The sequence below is a fragment of the Dreissena polymorpha genome, chromosome 7, assembly GCF_020536995.1.
Source record: "Dreissena polymorpha isolate Duluth1 chromosome 7, UMN_Dpol_1.0, whole genome shotgun sequence".
NCBI lineage: Eukaryota > Metazoa > Mollusca > Bivalvia > Myida > Dreissenidae > Dreissena > Dreissena polymorpha.
The window spans coordinates 48180553-48190307 of record NC_068361.1 but is presented as its reverse complement, the minus strand read 5'-3'; positions in this window follow the sequence as shown (position 1 = coordinate 48190307).

The window sequence follows — 9755 nt, the reverse complement described above, 5'->3', positions numbered from 1 at the left end:
TGCGAATTGAACTGTCTTTGAATGCACATCTATATTGAAAACTCTTTTGTAGTGATAATGAGGGATACAAATCTGGCATTTTATTATACCATAATCTATACATTTATTTTACCCAAGTATTTTATATCCGTATTATGATCAAACGCGATTGCTTGTTTTCACGATGATGTTTCGAACACTGCAAAAACGCACGATCTTTACACGTTATTACATCGGAGTTTACATTTGCAGGTACCCGTTAAATACGATAATTGTGTAGCAGTAAATTTTTACAATATTTTAAATGTATTTCATTATAAAACACTTAAGTGTTATGTTTAAACTGGTTAATATACATACTTAATAGTTCCTGTTAATCCATTTCGGACAAATGTACGCCTATTTTTTAAATATGTTCAAATGTTTTATTAAAGCAACTGTTAAGTGTTTGGCTTAATATGCCAAGAGATGACACGGAGGTATCATAAATTGTGTTTAATGACCAGACACATGTGGTTAATGACCCCATACTGAGTCATACAAATATAGGTCCCTGGGTTTATGACACCCTGTTTTCTTAGTAATTGTCTGGACGGTATCCGATCATATCGAGATAATCGGTTTGTGATGAAGGGGCAATTAAACAATGGGTGGTTAAACATGCTGAAATAAGGAGTGTCAAAATAAGTGTGAACAATTAAATAAAAACATTTACATGTATCAAGAGGATTTAGTTTATCTGCAACAAGGTAAGTTTTTACGGACATATAGGTTCAAATAGTTTCTTTATGTTGATTACATAAAATCAATCAATTTGTTGTTTGTTTTCGTCCTTATTTGTGTTCATTCATTGGATTCTATTTAATCTGAAAGAATTTCAATTGCTGAGTATTTTGTTGTTCTTAAAAAGGGTCGCGAATATGATTGAAATCTTATCACGATGCGGATCATCAAACGCAAACAAAAGCAGAATGGCCGCAGTGTTGACGGCCAAAATTTGAGGCTGCGCAAACGCGACGTCATTATCGGAATCCCCAAAACCTCCTATACACTTTGTTTATTGTTCAATTCATTTTTGTACTACAAAAAAAGGAAACAATATCGAAGTTACACTGAACAAATACAACATATTTATTTGTCCGCCATCTTGGTTTCGCTAGCGAACTATAGCGAACTACCTCCCAAGAGGGTTCGCTTCGGTTCGCGAACGTTCGCGGCGAACCGAGCGTTCAGTAGCGAACGTTCGCGACCGTTCGCGAACTATAGCGAACGTTCGCTGTAACTGAACGCACTACTGGATTACCTGCACTGGTTTGACATGTGTTCGAGTGTTCATTGTTTTTTGTTAGCTTCGTCCGTGCATCGAGGACATTACCTTATACATAATATACTTCGATTTTATCTGACCTGATAACAATAAAAAGGTTAAAATCGACGGATTTGGTAAAGTTTTTTCTTGGTCTTTTTATTTAGCATAGACCTGTATCAGACTGTTTTTCCATTCTTAACCCTTCCAGTGCGGGAACCGAATTTTGAAGGCCTTTGCAAACAGTTTGGATCCAGATGAGACGCCACAGAACGCCTTTTCCCAGCATGCAAAGGGTTAATGGTCCGTTCGGAAAGTTGAAAAGTATTGTATACTAGTATCATGTTTAAAATCTGCATTATAACGTAAAGCAATGGCGCAAAACAAATGCGTGTAACATGCCTAATTAAGTTGATTCAATTTGTAATTTAACGTTAATTTAATGACCGATATCGAATGTTCGTACATGTACATAAAAGTGCATGCATATTATAATTAAATATTAGTTATTAGTGCTAGACATGTATATGATATCAAACAATGCATTGAGTCATATGGAAAAAAAGATGTCTTACTTTCGAATTCGCTCATTATTAATTGCTTAAAATAATAAAAGATTATCTCATTCGCATTCTTCAACTAAAAATAGATGACGGAAGTATTTTTTTCTGAGAAGTCCGTCATGTGTTTACACTATAGATAACCGACATTTTGCATACAAATATCTAAACAATAACGACGCAAGTAATAATCAATAATCGGTATAATTAAAACGCATTCCTACAGTTGCTAATATTTGTTTTGTATTAAAATAAACGTTTGTATACGTTAGCATTATATTTTTATAGCAATTCTTTGTGTACTCATAAACAGTTTACTCTTAACACTTGTTTATACAATGACAAAAAGTCAGAAACTAACATCTGCTAAATACAAATTGTGTATTTCGCGAAGACAATTTATATAATTCTTCTTCGAAAAAAAGCGGATTTATTGCTGGTCAATTTATACATAATGGTGTTCGACAGCATGTTCACGTGCGTAAAATATTAAATTTTATGCAAAAGGAGCACAACATTGCAGGTACCTCCTCACTGCATATGCCCGTTTATGTATACAGTTTCGTGAATGTGCTGCGATTTCAGTTTATTGATTTCGATTTCGGTTTCAGTTTATCGTTTTCGGTTTATCGACGTACAGGGGCTGACGCTGGACGTATGCCTTTGTGTTTCCGATTGTGAAGCCTTGTACTATACTGTGATTTTAACCGGCCAATATTGCGATTAATTAAAATCAATCAATCTTTTATGGGTGTTTTTCTATGATACTTAGACAAAAAAGTGCATTGACTGTATTCAAATATTTGTTTTATTGCACAAAGCATATCTTCCACCGTGACGATCATACATAGACTGTCCGGTTAGCGCGATTCTCACCTAGGCGACCGAGGATCAATCCCGGATCCCGGAAGCATGCGAGTGTGGTTGGTGGTTACCATACCGAACATATGAGGTTTCCTTCCGGGTACTCCGGCTTCTCCCAACAACAGTAGATAACATAAAAATTGAAAATCTTTCAGTAACAACTAAATAGCTGGAAATTGTCCCTATCATTATTATTTCGCCCAATTTTCATGAATCCAATAGGTTAATTAGGTAGGGGTGCTGGGGCGTACCCCGGGTCCTCGCATAATCCGTCTCCGACACGGAGGGACCTCACCAACGAACAGGGGGTTACATCGGGCATTTGCAATGCGTTTCCGGTTGTGTAGCCTTACACGATTATGCGAATAAAGCCAGCAACAAATTATTGCGGTTAATTTGAAAAAATTCTATATTTGTTTTTATTAAATGATAAGTACTGTATGCAGACACGCGTATTGATTTAATTCAATTATTTGTTTTTATTGCATATGTCCTATATTTCATTTCTTTTGGCATAAAGCGTATTTTCAACAGTGCCGCCCATGCCTGTCGTTATGTTGCCATGTATGACATGACTACCGACATAAGCTAGCAGTCACGTTTTGTCATGGCATGTTGTCACCATCTTGCGTAGCGTCTCCATGGCGACCCGAGTCACGCGCTGTGTACATATGGAGGACTCAAAGTATTGTTTGAACTTAACGAACCAACATATGTATATCGATAAACATGTGTTTGTTCAGATCTTTGAAAGACCAGAGAGATTGCATGGTTACCAATCGTTCTTTGGTCTTTTGAAATACGCTAGAATCAATTTTTTATGTCGCAGCTATGCTGCGTGAGTTTCAAAATTAACCCATTTATGCCTAGTGGACTCTCCCAACCTGCTAAATTGGATTAATTTGTTTCCAAAATTAGGGATGTCTAGTATATTTATTTCTATATTTAGAATATTTCTTACAGAAATTCCTTTAAGCAAACAGCGCAGACCCTTATGAGGCGTCTCATCTGTGCCTTTTTTCTAGACGCTAGGCATACATGGTTTAACTAGTGTACCAGCCAGTAAAGCAGTCACGATTTTAGTATTTCATCATCGAAAAATAAGTTGCAAGGTTAAACACAAACACTGAAACTATTTCAATCGTCACACCAACAATCCGGATGTTCTGAATGTTCAGAAACTAGAACGTTCGCATACAAAGTCGATATTTTTGCAGTAATACAATGAAAGTAAAACCTACAAGTGACTGCCTATTTTGAAAAATGGCCAGAATTACCGATAAAAAGCTTTAAAGAAAATTGACACGAACAGTAAGATTAATAATACTTAATTATAAAACGAAGGTTACATAAAATATTAAGAACATGGGGTGATTTTATTGAAAACGAGTATTTTTAAACACATGTAATTGGTAACCCAATAACTATGACGGAATTGTCTATTAATACGTTTAACCGTATTTTGGACAATAATGGCCCATGGCCAAGATTGGGTTCAATGACTATTTCACAATTAAGTGCACCGATGTCGGCTGTTATTCAGTACAGACGCTTAAAGTAGGAGTAGATTTAAAGTCATAGCTGGTCACAAAGTTCGTCGACAATGCCCTCAACCCACTCGCTTGTCGCTTGGAGACATAAGGATTTGTCACTCAATGTTGGGGTGGGGTTTATGAAATATCATTACGAGATTCTGTTTAATCTGTTAACTTTTAGCTTGACACGTCGGCCATTGACAGTAATACAATATATTGCGAGGAGAATTCGGCCATTGGCAGTAATGTAACACTTTTCGCGTAGATGTCGGGGATTTATTACGAAATTTCCCGCAATAAGATGGTAGATTTCAGTAGCTAAATCAACAAGAATCAAAGGCACGCACAGTCTTGATTGTACAATTTAACAGTTACGTTTAAAACCTGTGTATAAGGACCAGCCGCAATTGCTTGCCCAAAGACTAGAGGAAGGGATATTCAATGGCATTTGGTAAATTTGAAAGTCAACTCAGAAAACCCACATCTGTAATCAAAGGCGTGGGGGAGGGGTGTGTAGTCAAGGTTAATCCCGTCTGGGAGCTTACGGGAACAAATTAAGGCCAATTCTCCTATGCCAAAAAACATTTGTCAACAGCATACATAGCTTAGTGAATTATCATTTAACGGATCTTTTATCAGCAAGGCTCGGTCATTACATCCAACCACTTGTCATGTTACCGATGTTCTTCGGAAAACATTTAATACAATTTAGGCGTGAAATATGTATATTTTATTGAAACTGCGGCATCATCGCACGTAGTTTTTAATGCCCGGCGAAATGCCTACGCAACACGTACTGCAACTCGTTCAGAACACGCCTATGCTTCAGAAGGCTAGGTTACTTCTGCCTTACAGGATTCCTGAGATAGTGGATGTTTCACGATTTGGCCAAGCTATGTTCCAGAAAAAGGCGACGCTATAGATGTTGCGTGGATCGAACGTGCGTTCAGTTATTTTCTAGCAAGTGATTTATCATTGGACGAAGTGGCCGCTGCAGTGCTGCAATGACGTTTTTCGCTTGTAATACACTGTTTTGCAAAAAGCAATTATAATAAAATGACACTGATTTTATTAACAACAATGTGAGTCTTTGTATATCTCATGTTTCAAATTGTTTGGCATTGAGAAAGCCTGTCTATAAAAAAAATCGGTTAAGCCGTAGCGTATAAACAAACAAAAATATTCATTATAAATGTGCAATCGAGCTGTCTGCCAAATGTGTCACAGATCTTTGCTGCGGTTAACACAAAGGCTGATTTAATACAACGCAATATGGTATTGATCAACGACTCATAACTGACACATTTCAGATGGTATGTCATGCGTGCGCCAATCCTGAGGTCGAACCGCGAAAACTGGGTGAACGGGGCTCAATTTTTCACCAATACTTGACAGGGTTACATGTATAAACCTGTGAGTTTGTAAATATATTTAAGCGGCTTCTTACTCTTACGATTAAACGGTGTAAACTACTAAAATATGCTTCCTTGTTTACTTTTCTTATCGCATCCAATTCGGTTTTACTTTCTTATATTTCTTTAACTTCCTTAAACTCCCGAATAATTGAATGTTGGTAGCCTTTGCATTTAGACGAAACTTTTGCAACGATATTAAATATTATAATTGAGTCTCGCTATTGGAAAACGGGGCTTAATGCATGTGCATCAAGTGTCGCCCCAGATTAGCATGTGCAGTCCGCCTTAACTGGATTTTCGCTAAAAGAGACTTCTCTTAAACGAAAAACACAATATAAGTGGAAAGTGTCGCCCCTGATTAGCCTGTGCGGACTGCGCAGGCTAATCTAGTTGACACATTACGCACATGCATTAAGCCCTGTTTTCCCAGAGCACAGTTCAAGTATATTTAATGTATTTATTTGCTGCGTCGTTTGAACGTTCAAGCTGCTGTCTCGAGCTCTAAAACTATAAGTGCAGTTAACAATAGCTATCAATTATACATCATTATTGAGTTTATCCGTTATGTTCCAGTAAATGCTTTCCGTAGAATTATATAAGCAGAGAAGAACAGAAGGGTTTATTTGGACGTAAGCATATAAAGCACATTGCCTTTATCATACATATATACAAAAACCACTTGCGATTTAAATATAGAACATATTTCCTTTCGAAAACATCAATTTAAATAAACAGGTAAACATGTTTTCGTGAGAATGTCACATGGGTGTGATTAATACAAAGTGACCACATAATGTCAAACGTTGTTTAATAAATGCAACCAGTATAACATTATTGTGTACTTGTTTTCTTAGAAAAAAAATTCTGCAGCCAGCAGCGCGTATAAATTTTCAAACCACCGAAAAGCCGTTTCGCATAAAAGCGGACACTTTTCTTAATACATGTACTTATTTATGTTGTAAAAAAATCAATCACCATCATAAATTTTAAACATTGGCTCCAAATTTCTAAACATAACCAGCGCAGTTCTTCTTGTTAAGGAATGACCAGTGGCAAACACAACGGAGAGGTAGTTTGTTGATACAGGTTCGTTTAGTTAAAGAAATGGTGTTTGACGAATGCAAACTTCTGGGAATCCAAAACCCACGTTACAAAATTATGTCAGCTTTTTTGTAGAAACGATTTCTTCACAACAATCAAACAGAAACAAGAAAACAATCGTGTGGATTTATTTTCGGTTTCATGAACCAGATTTTTTCGAGAAAAAAATTTGTTTTATGAACAACTGGCTCAAATCGGTTTTATTGACGCACAGGTCTATTTTAAACTTGATGGTGTTTTATATAATATTATTGACGCTATTGTATTCGCATAAATATATTCGTAATGGAATGTTTGTGCACTATATTGCATCACGTTATTGCACTTTGGAAAATGCGAGCTTATGCTAATTACGTTAGTCGCGTTCTGAGAAAACTGGATTTAATGCATGTGCGTTAAGAGTCGTCCCAGATTAGCCTGTGCAGTCCGCACAGGCTAATCTGGGACGACACTTTCCGCCCTAACTGGATTCTCGTGTGGAAGAGACCTCCTTTAAACGAAAAATACCATTAAAGCGGAAAGTGTCGTCCCTGATTAGCCTGTACGTACTGCACAGGCTAATCTGGGACGACACTTTACGCACATGCATTAGACCCGGTTTTCTTAGAACGCGTCTCATATTAACTTACTTAAGACTATTCTAGGAATCGGAGCCGAACCAGCTCTTAATCCCGGAAATGATTTTCCACACGAGCGTTTGTTATTATGGTCGATTAACTTCAATGGCAAATGTCAGGGTCAACCTTTAACATAACCGGAATGAAACCGAACAGAAAACGAAACCAGCTGTGCAGAGATTATGAATCACAACCGACATCCACATATCCACCTAAAATACAGACATTTCAACTACGAATGAGTATGAATCATGAAACGCCGTCAAAGAAGAAATGGGTGGACTTTGAATACCAAGTCGAAATAGATCAGCCATTGCATGATGAAATGAAATATGTATATGAATGTCAAGTTAAACACCGATTATTAAATAATACAAGTGTACGATATGAATTGTCTATTATTACCTTTTTGAATATATACTTATTTATTGTTTATATTTACTGAGTTACTTTGGGATTAGTGGTGCCTCATTTATGTGCATATCCTCGTTTATGAGTTGAATCGTGTGAAAACTGGGCATAATACATGTGCGTAAAGTGTCGTCCCAGATTAGCCTGTGCAGTCCGCACAGGCTAATCAGGGACGACACTTTCCACCTAAATTGGATTTTTTGCTAAGAAGAGACTTCATTTAAACGAAAAATGTCATAAAAGCGGAAAGTGTCATCCCTAATTAGCCTGTGCGAACTGCACAGGCTAATCTGGGACGACACTTTACGAACATGAATTATGCCCAGTTTTCTCAGAACACGACTCAGTTAGACTTTTCATCTCATGTATACCTATGACCCAATGATTTTTAAATGTTATTCTATCCTATTCTCTTTAATATGAGAAATGGCGTATACAATACACGCAGTGCCAGAATATAGAACGCACGAATTTTGACATGATCGCGAATACAATTCATGTACATGTATATCCAATATGCACATGATCTGGGACCTATACAAACATGGTTGTTAAGGTCCCTGAAATGATTAAAGGCATGAACATATGGCTGTTTTTCAGACCTCAGTTGTAACCTGTTTTTCACTGATTTTCGTGACGTACACATATGCTCTTCTAAATCGATGGGTTATTTATTGCCATCCGAACTTAAATGACATTAAATGTTTTGTCATTATATAAATATTCATGTGACACAAGTAAATATGCTCCTAGTTCTGGGAAAACTGGGTTTAATGCATTTGTGCGGACAATGTCGTCCCAGATTAGCCTGTGAAGTCCGCACATGCTTATCAGGGATGACACTTTCCGCGTTAACTGGATTTTCGTCAAGAATAGACTTTTTTAAACGAATAATTCCAAGCGGAATATTTCGTCTCCAATCAGCCTGTGCACTCTACGCAAATGCATTAAGCCCTGTTTTCCCAGGACGTGTCTCATGTGACAGTTTGAAGTTGCTTAATTGAATTAAGTTCGTTGAGTTCCGAACATGGTCTATTACGGGGCTTTTTCGGGTATCCCTAAACGAGAGCAAGGAATTATCTGAACACGCACCACCCTTCGTTACCCTTGGTTACGATGCATGTTGAATAACACGCCTCACGTAAGACGTAACACGAGTCTACGAACTGGATATATTACGAAATGTTGTACGAAGATACAGTTTTTAACCTTGAAAGTGAAACAACAGTGAATCCTGTTTGGCTATCAGTCTAATCTAGTCGTATGTCCAATAGTCATGTGAAAACTTGAACGCACTCCCAATGTTACATATGATTATTTGGAAATGCACTTCCAACGTTAGATTTGATTATTTGGAAACGGCAGTTGAGTCATAATTAAGGGCTTAACATTACTTTAAATATGCGGAAGAAGAATCAATTTTGTTGAACCAGTGGGCGTTGAGATGAAGTACAATGTGTCTGATTTACAAATCTGATATGAAAATGCAATTTCACGCATTCAACATACAACCATTTTTCGAAGCGATTTGTCAATAGCTGATCATATCCGAATTGACTGAGCTATGACTGCATATCGATTGATCTTCTTATCGCTGCATCATGTTTACAATTGTTATTTTCATTGTATCCCATGGTAGCGTCGGCTTTGGGTTTCTCAATGAGCAAAACCATTCTCTGTTTCTTTCATATTGCCGTTTACAACTGCTAGCCAAGGGAAACTACTCCGTATTGGGAATCACAAAACATTAACTGGATTACCTACCTTATACTTAAGATTTTATTTGCTTATAACTTATTGATTGAATTGAAAATAATATAGTATAATGAGGTAATTATACATTAGTAAAATCTCGGGCGATGTTAGCAATATTTTTAGTGAGCTATAACTTAAATGTCGAAAAACAGAAGTTCGTGTCATATATCACTTCTGTATTCATCAGCTACGGTATTCAATTTTACAGTCGA